Genomic DNA, 12,838 nt, shown 5'->3' on the forward strand with positions numbered 1-12,838 from the left:
GGTAGGAAAAGGTTATTTAGTTTCATGAATAAGAGGAAAACAATTTCAGAAAAATGGATCCGGTGTGTTTTCTCAAGAGTAACAAACATATTTTTTTTTAAGATGGAACTCAGTGAGTTAATGAAAAGTGTATATTTGGTGTGGTGCTTAAGGGATTAATGGAAGATGTATATATTTTTGAGGAAGATTGGGACAGAAACAACACAAAGATTTAGAAATAAGATAGAGTATTTTAAATTTAAAATTTAATTTACAAGCCAGCAATGTGCCATTGTAGAAAGAAGGCAAATATTATCTTGTCCTGCATTAAGCAGAGCACTGTCTACTGTTTGAGAGAGCTGATCCTTGCACTGTGCTCCAGCCTTGAAGATACTCAAAATCAAACGGACACTGTCCTGAGCAACCTGTTCTCACAGACTTGTCTTTGAACACATATTTGGACCAGAGGATCTTCACAGCTGCCTTCCTGCCTCAGCTGGTCTGTGATCCTAAACAGGAAGGAGGCAGAAAATACAGCATTTGGTACAACAGTCAACCAGTATTTCTCTGCAAATATTTATTGCTGCTGCAGCATAAAAGAGCACTGATGTGTGAATGCAATACAATGAAATACACAAATATGTGTGACTGTAAGCACAATGACACAATAGACAAAAGCTGGATATAAAACCAGACAAAGAGGTAGCAGAATAACCACAAAGGAGGAAAATGGAAACTAAAGGTAAAGAAAGGTTTTTCTTCCTCAAAGCAGCATTTGATATTTAAGAATTGGGGCTATATTGGCAACACTGCCAAAATCCTGTTTCCAAAAGAGTCCTGTAAATATTACATGACTAATTTTCTCATCTGGTAAAATCACTTAATAGCAAACATGGGTTTACATAACACTTTCAGGGAAACAAGACAATCTCTTGGATTTGATTACACAAAAGGGAAAAAATTCAAATTATTTCTGTAACCACTAAGCAAAACACCAAAGACAGTGGCCACAGGCCAAATAATTATATTTCCATAGTGAAAGGTATGAATGCTGGCATCAAGAATCCCAAAAGAGCAGAGAAATTTCTGAAAACCAGTAAAGGCAGGAAAGTTATAGATCAGGACAATGTGGATGGCTCCTAAGTCATTAATAATAAGGAATGTTTGTATCTTTCTGGATATTACAGAAATGCTGAAAAAAATGTAAGGTTGTAATGTCAAGAAAAATTAGCTATATTTTTTCCCATTAAATTGTTTATCTTTTCTTTCATATTAGGTAGCTGGCATCTTTAATTACTTGGAAAAGCTATTGGTAAAGGGAAGAACAAGATAAATCATCAAAATTAGAGATGTTTAGTATTTGTGCCATTTCTTTTTTTTTTTAACCTCACATCATATCAAGCTGCACAAACATCATTATTTGCAACACAGAAATTGTAACCTAAGAATTATAGTGACTATCACATATCTGTATCATCATTAAGCTCAAGAGCTATTCATGCTAAGTCACAGAGGGCAAAATAAATTCATAGAAGATGTCTATAAAATAATTATACAAACCATATACAATGATAAGGAGCACTTACAGAGCATAATTAACATTTTGCTATGGATTTGCTATTGCCAGTAAATGGGAAATATTTCACAATATCCTTGACTCACCCATGTGTGATACATGATGCAATCAATTTCCATGGAAATTTGTACCTACCCTTTTACTAGAACAGTACTTTGAACCCCATATTATTATATCTCGGCAAAATTCAGGATTAAGCACCCACAGACTGCAGAGAAAAGTGGGCATATTATTGACAATGTTCTCTGGTAGCCCTGAGGAGCTCTAAAGTACAGCTGCTAAGGTCAACAGTCCTGGTCTCTGATGACTACCCTGAAGGGTTGGGCTTTTTTTTACTGAAGTGTTTGAATCCCTTGAGTCATTCCAAAGAAAAGACTGGGCTCTGGAGACCACATCCCCACGTGTCCCCAATAACATCCCACAGGGGACCCAACTGTCCCTTCAGTGTGAAGCACAAGCTCTCCTAAAGAGCAGAGGCTGCTTGGTCACTGCCTTGCTGCCTTTCAGCTGTGGTTAAGGAGAGAGCAGAGAGGAGACAATTTTAGCCATTCTGTTGCTGGCTTTGCTGCCAAGAAATGTGACCTCTGGGATGAACTGAGCAGGTCTGACCAGCTCTGCACAGCAGTGGGTGGGTACTTCCCATTAACTCCGCGGGTTCTTAGAGCAGCCCGGGGGAAAGGACAAACTACCTGTACCTTGACACACAGCCCTGGCAGTTGTTTAGGGCAGGGAAGGGGAGGAGAAGCAAAGTTACCCCTTTTGCTGTTTTAATTGTTAAATTGAATTACTTATGATTTGGACATACCTCTTACATGGTGGAGTATTTCTTAATGCAATAAATTTCAACCTGACATGAGGAACAGTGGGTATCTTTGTAGAGCAGGAGGGAAGGAGCTTTGTCCTGTAAAAAATTTCTTTTTATGAAACCACTTGAGAATTGAGAATTTGTTTTACCTGAAGACTTGAAAGAATAATTATTGTACTTTTTTTCCTTTTTTTTTTCCCTTAATTCTCCAGTCTTCAGGCTTACAGCCACAGAACATTATTTGAGTGACCTGTTCCAGGTAACATCAGGCATGTTTAAAGGCACAAAGGTGAGAAGGAACATTTGAGCCTATTAAGATTTGAATTGATGAGATAAGACTTAATTTATAAGATTTTCTAAGAAAGGGATGCTTCACCTTTGAACTGCTTCTGTATCAGAATACAGCCCAGCTCCCCATTCTTTGCCTTCTGACGTAAATGAACTGAGAATTACTTGTGAAAGTGCAGAATGAACTTTCCACAACAGGTGAAATTCCTTATAATCAAGACAGCCTGGGGATTTGAACCAACAAACGAGAGGCAGAGCAACTGTGGAATAAGTAAAGCATCCTCACCTGCTGCTCTTCATGTAGAAGGCCGCACCACATTCAAGGAAAGTATCTTCTCACCTTTCTTCCACAACAGCCTCTTCCTCAGTGAGTGATTACATATCAGATTTCCTTGGGAGGCTGATTGTTTAAAGTTTACCTGATGAGGGCTTTTTATGTAGCCAAAAGTTAGTGTGCCATTCTTAAATCCTCCCTCTCCTACCCACAAAGCTCCCAGGACAAATGTACTTTGTTAGCTAGGACCTACTGTTTTAAGTACACTGTCTAAACTGCCAAACTATTTAAAAAATTAAACCTTCTACTGATGTGTATAAGAAAAACAGCATTTCAGCCTCAGAAGAGCTCTGTGTTTTATATCAGGCTTCTAATTATTACGAAATTTTAAAGAGGAAGAGGCAAAAAGATAATAGGAAACGGTATTTTTTGAAAGATATGGAAAAATTATTTTATTTGGATGTTGTGTCCTCTGATAACTTAAGGCATAGCATAACTGAATGTCTAGGCAAATACAGATGGTGTTTTCAACCCTAGAAGAGGGTGATTGTGGGACTTTCTAAGTTCTCTCCCAACCTAAATAATTTTATTAAAATAATGGCATTGAACTATTAGAAAGCTACTTACTACTTTATGCTACTGGATGTACATAATGATGTTATTTTAATGTAATATCTGGAATTATTACGTTATACAAACTTTATGTCTGCTTTTATTATATATATATGAATACATTTACTCAATTATATGTATTATATCTACATGTATTAATTATTTTGTGTACATACCATTTATTTTCAAAGTTCACATAATGCATTTATTGTGAATTAATAGAACTGTATTTCTCTACATTTTATATGCCTCCAAGATTTCTAATGCCCTCAGTTCTCTTTTGTTTTAGCAGCCTCACATGCTCCACCATCTGAGAAGTCTGTACAAAATACACCATGGATGTAGGTCTTTTCTGCTCACTCACCGTTTTCATGTTGTTTAAAAAAGTACAGCAAAAAAACAGTAAGCAAAGATTACAGAAAGAAACTCATTTTTACGTTAAAATTTTAATCTTGTTTCTTTCTTAAGTAAGCAGTGACAAAGCAAAGCAAACACACACATCAAGCCCATTCTAGGGTATCCACAGGAGACAGACACCTTTCCTCGCCTTCTTAAATTCACTGCAAAAGATTCCTCTGACTGCAGGGGGAGCAAGAATTTTCCTAAAGTATTTTTGAAGCATTTAGCTGTGGTGCACTCACTGTGCTGCCTTACTTGTTAGCTAGATAGTTATTTCTCCATAGAGCAGAAAGAATACACTATATGCATAGCATATGAAACACTGAGCAGTGTGTTGCCTCAGGTTGACTCCCTGCAGAAACAAATGTATAAAAGAGGATAAAGTTAGTAATTTAATTTCTTTTCATTATTATACTAAAGATATAATTTCATATAGAATGAACAGCCAGATATAAATTTATCTTGGAATAACAGGAATCTTACATTGTTAGAAAGGTAATTTTTCTACTTCTCCAATAAATAAATTAATTTTACCAGTGCTACACTGATGTTGTGTACATGAATATGTAGCCTTATGATTTTATCTATGCCCCTATTATCTTTTGTCCTAAGATCCTCAATAAGGAGTATATATGGACAAAACATTCTTTTGTAGTCACTAGAATCTTATTAAACTGCATAGAAGAATCAATGCAGCTTCTAAAAGTTAATGTACTCACAGGGATGACTCAGAAATAAGGCAGCTGGAACAGTTTCCACCCCAGCTAAACTCTGCCCCTAAGAAACTTCTGTTCCTGCAGAAGAGCACTGTAACCTGGAAAGAACCAAATGCTATGAGTAAGCTCTTCTGATAATGGAGAAAGAGCATTATTGCAATTAGAAGTTGATAACAAGGAGCATCAATATGAAGACTGACATACATTCTGTTAACAAACCACTGATAGGTAGATTGAAATGTCAGAGGGCCTGGAATATTGAGGGGATAACATGACTGCAGTGTGCCACAGTTATCAGGAACTCACCTTAGGAAACCTGAGCAGGAAACTGTGTTTTGAGGTATATTAAAGAAAAGCAGGAGCCTGCTGTTGGGAAACGATTCAGACAGTGTATAAATTCAGCATCATTTGACCATGTCTAGAACTCCACAGTAACCTATTGAAATAGCCATAAGTGATAGCATCCTCAAGTTGCAAATATAAGCCTGTAACAAATACCTCCTGCTGCACAAGTGTCTGTGCTTTAGAATCCAGAATGCAAACCTGACCACTCAGCTTGCCTGCAATGCTCCCATCTAAGTGTTACCTTATGGCCATCCCAGGGAAAGACACCCCTTATCTTCACCTCTGTTCCAGCATCCTGCCTAGCAGGTTTGGCTGTAAAAAAACCAGCTGGGTCTGACAGAGGCAGGTGTTAACCCCAGCATTGCCCTGGGTTTCCAGGACTGACATAGGCCTGGTGTCTGGGCTGGATCAGGACAGTATGGTCAGCAGTTCATCCTCACCTTCCAGGACTGGAGCAGGAAGAGCTGAATTGGTCACTGTTTCAGACAAGTCTCTTCTTTTTGTGTGTCATGCTCCTCCACCAGTGCACCAGGAAAGTGCAATCTTTACATTAGCTTTTCTAAGTATTGCTTAAAATATGTGGTTTCAGCAGATGCTCAGAAAGCAAACAAAAAATCATCAAAATGTCAAATTCAGTCTTTGAAGATCAGTTCATATATCGACTTTCTCTTTGGGTAACTGGGCTTCTTGCCTTAATGATATCTACTAGATATGTCATGGCTTTCTCATATTTTCCTCAGGATGCTTTTGAGTTTACCTCACAAACTCAGTTATCCTCCACTACCGAAAAGCCTTTTTCTCTTGGCCAGTTTCATTGATGACTTAGTTATCTTCCTTTTGGTGTTTTGCTGGTAGTTTATTTTAGTGGATTATATCTGAGAGTTTCTTCTTTCTAGAGCAGGGTTGTTACTTTCTTTCTCCATGAGCACAGTTTTGAGGTTCTGCTCTGGCAACCACAGAAGGAAATATATGCAATATCTCCAAGATTTCAAATCCAATTAAATTCTGAGTACAAACACAGCAAGGCATCTTTTTTGAAGCACAGCAAAACTGGTGTTCATTTCAGTGTCCAGGTGAGGTGTATTTTCCCCCCATCATAGGTTAGGAATATTATTCCTTAATTTAGTATTCCCACTGTAAAGACACTCCCCTCCACTCCAGCAAGAGGGACAAAAGGCAGAGATTACAGGTTGAGATTTATTGGACATAGCAATGAGATAAGAAAAGGAGCAGTAAAACAGCATTAATAACAAAAGCATACAAAACATGGATGACTTAACCGCAAAAAGATGCTCACTGACATTCCAATAGTTCCATCTCCTCTATACTCTCCCACTAGGTAAAGTTATAGGCAGCAGTGAGATGTCCATTAGGTTTTCTCTTCCTAGGGCCAAGCAAACCCATCTCTCTCAGCTGTCTGTACATAATCTGAGTTCCCCAGAACTCCACCTGCACGTAACTAACACCATTTTTCCTTCCAGTATAAGCAGAGCATAAAGAATCTCCAGAAGACCTCAGTGTAGCTGAGCTCTCCCATCAATTTTATGAGAGATACCCTTGTTTTGTAATGTAAAATTAGAAACATCAAATGTATTAAAGTTGTTCACAAAAGCAGACAGTACAGTCTAGTCTTCATGATAATAATGCAGCCATTAACTTCTCCAGAATTTCCTAATAGATGGCTAACATTTGATTTGATGATATGGAGGCTGAAGGTCTGTCAGCAGCTGAGGCAATCTAAGAGGTTGCAGCTGCTGAATATTTCATGCTGTCCTCAGTCTCCTCCACATCATCTCCTACTTATTCTTAACCTTTCCCATGCTCCTTGCTATGGTAAGCTCTGCTTTTCCACCAGCTCTGGCACTCATTACAGCAAGTGAGTCAATTCAGCTTCTTGGCAGAGAACAATCCGCTTTTATTTTGTCTGGGTATGTTTTCTGCCATAGTAATGAGCTCCGACGACTCAAGAGAGAATCCAATAAAAACCAGACCCCTTGTACAACAAGCAGAAACTGCATGGCCAGGATCAGGATGATAGTGGTAAAAACATTATCCTTTAGAATCTGTGTGAGGCTAGATCTACTTATCCTGTGGAATCCTGCCTCTGCCAGTTATTACCAGTTTATTCAGTCCTGTCTTCTCTGAGGGCAACATGAATCCAGTTACTGATTCCCAAGAAAGGCAGCAGCCAAGGAAAGCAATGCCTTTGGACCTCAGAGAAAGATGTGCTTTACCTCTGCTCTGCTAAGCACTTGCTATGTGACCATTGACCTGTAATTTAGCTGCTCTAGGCCCACCTCCATATCTGTACAAAAGAAATGCCATAGAATATATATAAAAACCCTTTGAAGTTCATAAACAAATGTACGGTTCCTGAGGGCATCTAATTACCTAGAGTAAATTACTAGATCACTTTGTAATAATCAGTACTGAATTCTCAATTCATATAGAATCACAGAATCACTAGATCGGAAGAGACTTTCACGATCATCAAGTCCATCCCATGCCCTAACACCTCAACTAAACCATTGCACCGAGTGACACTTCCAATCTTTTTTTAAACACATCCAGGGATGGTGACTCCACCACCTCCCGGGCATTCCAGTACTTTATCACTCTTTCCATAAAGAACCTTTTCCTGATATCCAACCTATATTTCCCTTGGTGTAGTCTAAGACTGTGCTCTCTCATTCTGCCAGTTGCTGCCTGGAGAAAGAGACCAGCCCCCACCTGACAACAACCACCTTTCAGGGAGTTGCAGAGAGTGATAAGATCACCCCTGAGTCTCCTTTCCTCCAGGCTAAACAACCCCAGCTCCCTCAGTTGTTCCAGCATCTCCAAGTCCTTCCTAAACTGAGGGGACAGAACTGGACACAGCCCTCAAGGTGTGGCCTCACCAGTGCCAAGTACAAGGGAAGAATGACCTCCCTGCTCCTGCTGGCCACACCATTCCTGATCCTGGCCAGGAGCCATTGGCCTTCTTGGCCACCAGGGCACACTGCTGGCTCATGTCCAGCCGGCTGTGGACCAGCACCCCCAGGTCCCTTTCTGCCTGGGCACTGTCCAGCCACACCTTTAACGTCCCCAGCCTTTAACACTGCAGGGCGTTATTCTGGCCAAAATGCAGGACTCTACTTGGACTTGCTAAACTTCATCTTATTGGACTCTGCTCATCCATCCAACCATTCCAGGCCTCCCTGCAGAGCCCTCCTACCTTCCAACAGATCAACACATGCTCCCAGCTTAGTGTCATCTGCAAATTTCCTACTGAACGACTCAATACCCTCATTCATGTGGTCAATAAAAATATTGAACAGGACTGGCCCCAGCACAGAGCCCTGGGGGACACCACTGGTGACTGATCCCCAGCTGGATGCAGCACTGTTCACCACCACTCTCTGGGCCGGGCCATCCAGCCAGTTCTTAACCCAGCACAGAGTGCTCCTGTCCAAGCCATGGGCTGCCAGCTTTTCCAGGAGTGTGCTGTGGGAGACAGTGTCAAAGGCCTTGCTGAAGCCCAAAGAGACAACATCCAGAGCCTTTCCCTCATCCACCAGGTGAGTCACCTGGTCATAAATGGAAGCCAGGTTGGTCAAACACGACCTTCCCCTCCTAAACCCACACTGGCTGGGTCTGATACCCCAACCATCCTGTAAGTGCTGTGTGATGACACTCAGTGTAAACTGTTCCATCACCTTACTGAGGTCAGGCTAACTGGCCTACAGTTACCAGGATCCTCCTTCCCACCCTTTTTGTGAATGGGTGTCACACTGGCCAGCATCCAGACATTTGGAACTTTCCCAGTGAGCCAGAACTGCTGGTAAATAATGGAGAGTGGCTTTGCAAGCTCATCTGCCAGCTCCATTATCACCCTGGGATGGATCCCATCCAGCCCCATAGATTTATGAACATCCAAGCAGCTCAGCAGTTCTCTGACTGCCTCCTCCTGGATAATAGGGGGACCATTCTGCTCCCTGACACCATCTGCCAAGCCAAGAGGACAGCTGTTCTGAGGACAAGCTGTCTTCCCACTAAAGACTAAGGCAAAGAAAGCATTAAGCACTTCTGCCTTCTCCTCATCTGCAGTTACTAAGTCCCCTCTGGCATCCAGTAGAGAATAAACAATTCCTATCTGAGGGTGCTGCACAGTAATACACCACACCATCACCAAACTGAGACAGAAAACCAAAAAGATGGGATATATTTTCTTTACTGAGTATGTATTTTCCTTAGTAGAATACATATTTGACAGTATGCTTGAATAAAACTATCCTTCTGTACTCCCTATGGATATACGTCACCTCCCACTTGAAACTTTATACTCACTTCCTTTGTTTTAGTTCTTCTGCATGATGTAAGAGCTCAGGTTTGTGCAGGATTAACAGAATTTAAACTCATTGTAGCAACAGCGTCAGGATCTTCATGTAGTTCCACTGCTGCTTCTTGGTTTTAATACCTTCACTACATATGAAAACCAGAGCATGGAGTGTATATCACTAAATTTTCAACCTCCAACTAGGATGTAGAGGCAAAATTATCAAACATGAGTATTTATAGCAATTTACCTTTTTGCTAATCCTACTATTGTATGCAGCAATTTCACATAAGTCTATTTTTGGAAATATCCACTGTACAGTGGAAAAAAATATGTGGAAATATGTCTCTTATGACCAGCAGTTGCCTTGCCTCTCCTAACTTAAGGCTAAAGTAAAGTACAGAATGAGTCTATGAGTATTGGTGAGTCTATCATCATCTTATGGAGCACTAATTAGATTAGTTCATTTGATTAAAAAAAAGAAGCTAACAAAATACAGTACTTATGAAAACAGTAGAAAGCTAACTCATTTTTAATGTGTATGGAGGTTATAGTTTCAGGAGTAAATTTTTCAGTAATTTACCATAATTTTTTATGGAAGCTGGAAGATTAAGTACCTCAGTTAAGGATTTTGAAGCATGGAGTAGCTACTACACCACTAATAAATATTTATATTCTCTGAATTATTCATTTTCATTCCCAAGAACATTTACTTTTATCTATACAAAATTCTTGTGGGGTTTTTTGGTTTTTTTTCCTGATTTCTCCATTTTGATTTGAATAATTGGCTTTTAATAATATAATCATTTGGCTTTGAGCAACCTGGTCTAATGAAAGGTGTCCCTGGCACTGGCAGGAGAATTATCACTACATGATCTTTGACATCCCTTCCAACCTAAGCCATTGTGTGATTCTATGACTCTTGTAAAGACTTATTGGCTTAATAACTGCTTTTCAAAGGACTTAGTATTAGCTGTCTTCAGAATGTGAATTTGTTTTCATTATTTATTTTTTTATTGTCCACCAGAAAGACAGCAACTGCAATGATTACTCAGGGTTTGAACACTGTGAGAGTGATTCTAAATATAAAATGTCATTCGGGGAAAACTATTGTCTAATACCAGGTCAGAAGTAAAACATATCCTGTGAAACATTCATTGCATCACAGCAGTCACGGCTTCACAATAAAACTGTTCTTGCCAAATGGTGACAGGGTACTACAAGTGCCAAAACAAACGTAGGGAGACGGAACACAGAATGGGTCATTGTAATCGCCCTGCCCTCCTCGGAATTTACAGAAAGGTTCCCCGCACACGGGTGTTGCAGATGATCTACAGAAATGTAAGGGCCCTGGCAGCCAAGGTCACGACCTGTTTGTGCCAGCTCCCTGAGTCAGAGCGACGGAGTTTATCCACTGGTGCATGCACAGGCACCCTCACACATACCACTCATCTTCCCAGTAGGCAAAAGGGTGCATGAGTAGCGTGACTCATTACCCTGGTGCCCTGCACACTTTACAACTACACCTGTTCCAGCCTAGCTCCAAATACGTGCCTTCTGTCCCGCCTGGGGGAACCCAGAAACCTGACAACTGTAAGGAAGTGCAGGATTTGACGGCCAAGCCCTCTCTGTCACCCTTTCCCGTCTCCCTCTGTGAGACAGAAGGGAAAGACATGGACCTCTGGCATCCACTCTTTAATTCACACTGTATCACATGCTTGGAGTAGCCTGACACAGTCACATTTTGTCCTTAGCTTGAGTTCAATAAAGAAGAATCAGCCAGGAATAGCAGAAGGTAATTGCCAACTTCTTCACTCTGCTGAGATTAAAGACAAAAATCAAACTGAAACTAAAAAAAAACTAAACCAAACTCAAACAATTTGGGTTTTGTGTTATTGAAACTAGTTCTTTAGGACCTAAATTATGTTGGGTCTTAAAAATGCACCACACATATTTAAGTGCTTAATGAATGTCTTCCAATGTGTCCACTACCTTAAAAATATATTTAAAAAAAACAAACCAGTGGGGCTGTATTCAAAGATGGAAAAACCTTCCACTTGAGTTCAGTTTACAGAACAAGAGGTCAAAAAGCTGCATGTGGAACAAGAGCATCATTTACAGGCGTCTGCATTGCGTGGACAGTTGAAAATAATCAGCAACTTTATAAATGCTGTATTTTGAGGAACTGAATTCAACTTTCTTATAATAAAGTCTTTCAAAATCAACGAGAGCCTCCATTATTTCTACCATGCTGGAAATTGTTATAGCAAGTATATGCAAATTCCAAAATCTCTCCTTCTGTCAAGAATATATACAAGGCTCTCAACTAGCACTTGAGCTTTATTTTCTTTTTTTTATTTTTTCCATTTTGCAAGTTCTTCAGGAGGAGAACAGAACAGCAAACAACTTCAGCTGCGTTGTGCAGATTTGCCTCGGTGATGAGCCAGAAGCAGAAGAAATTAGTCCACACGGATATCCATGCTCCTTCCTTTAAAGGAAGCTAATTCCTTTAAAAGTGTCTCAGCTGAGCGTGGCCTCACACCATCTAACTGTGAAGGTACAGCCAGAGCTCCACCCTTCCTTCCCCTGCAGGCTTCCCTGGGACAGTACCCTGTATTCCTACTCTGCAAATAGTATTGCATAATAAATACTACAAGAAAAAAAAGAAGTTCTATTCAAACAGTGAATAGGAATGTGAAGGAAGTGAGAGCACATCGTTGAATGAGCTAGGAAGAATAAAGCGTTCTCCCTGACTCAATCTTTTCTAGTTTTGGACTAAATTACTTCCCCCTTCTGCCTGTCTTGCATGTCTGTTGAGGGTTAAGGAAATATCACAGGTTATTGCTGTCAACCCTCTTGTTCCTGGTCTATAAACATTCACATGCATTGCTAAAGAACACCTAAGGAAAAGGCACCTCCTGGAGAATTTCTGTAACTCAGTAATCCTTAACACCACAGTAGTATTTCATGTTTTGCATAGATGTCTGTCACACTATTGCTTCCTCCCTTCTTGGATCTAGAGAGATCTCAACCTTTGCTGAAAACGGTCACATCCTATCTTGAGTTAAAATCCATTCAGAACACAATACTGCAGCTTTTAAAAGAGACAAAAGAAATAACACACTCTTTTCCTAGGAATTATACTAATTAATTCAGATTTAACTAAGATGCCATGGGATTAATTCCTTGAATTCCTAATCTACATGGAGATGCTGTAGCCTTGACTAAGTTTTCCTAATGAACTGCCGTGGCCTTAGAGTTGAACTGCCGTGGCCTTAGAGTAGAAGCTCCTTGTGAGAAGTGAGGGACATAGAGTGGGGATCTCTGGCAAAGCCAGGAGGAATCATTATGACCTTCTAGTACAAACTCCATGGATCCTTCTCTAAGGGTTGCAGCATATTATTGCGCAAGATGGTTTCTAAACTATAGCTAGGTTCCGAGAAGAAAAGATACCAGTCTTGGCAAATATGAGAATAATAGAAAATCTCTGACAGTATTTGGCAAGTGGTCCAAGTGCTACTTCACTGTC

Source organism: Cinclus cinclus, chromosome 2, assembly GCF_963662255.1.
Source record: "Cinclus cinclus chromosome 2, bCinCin1.1, whole genome shotgun sequence".
Classification (NCBI taxonomy): Eukaryota; Metazoa; Chordata; class Aves; order Passeriformes; family Cinclidae; genus Cinclus; species Cinclus cinclus.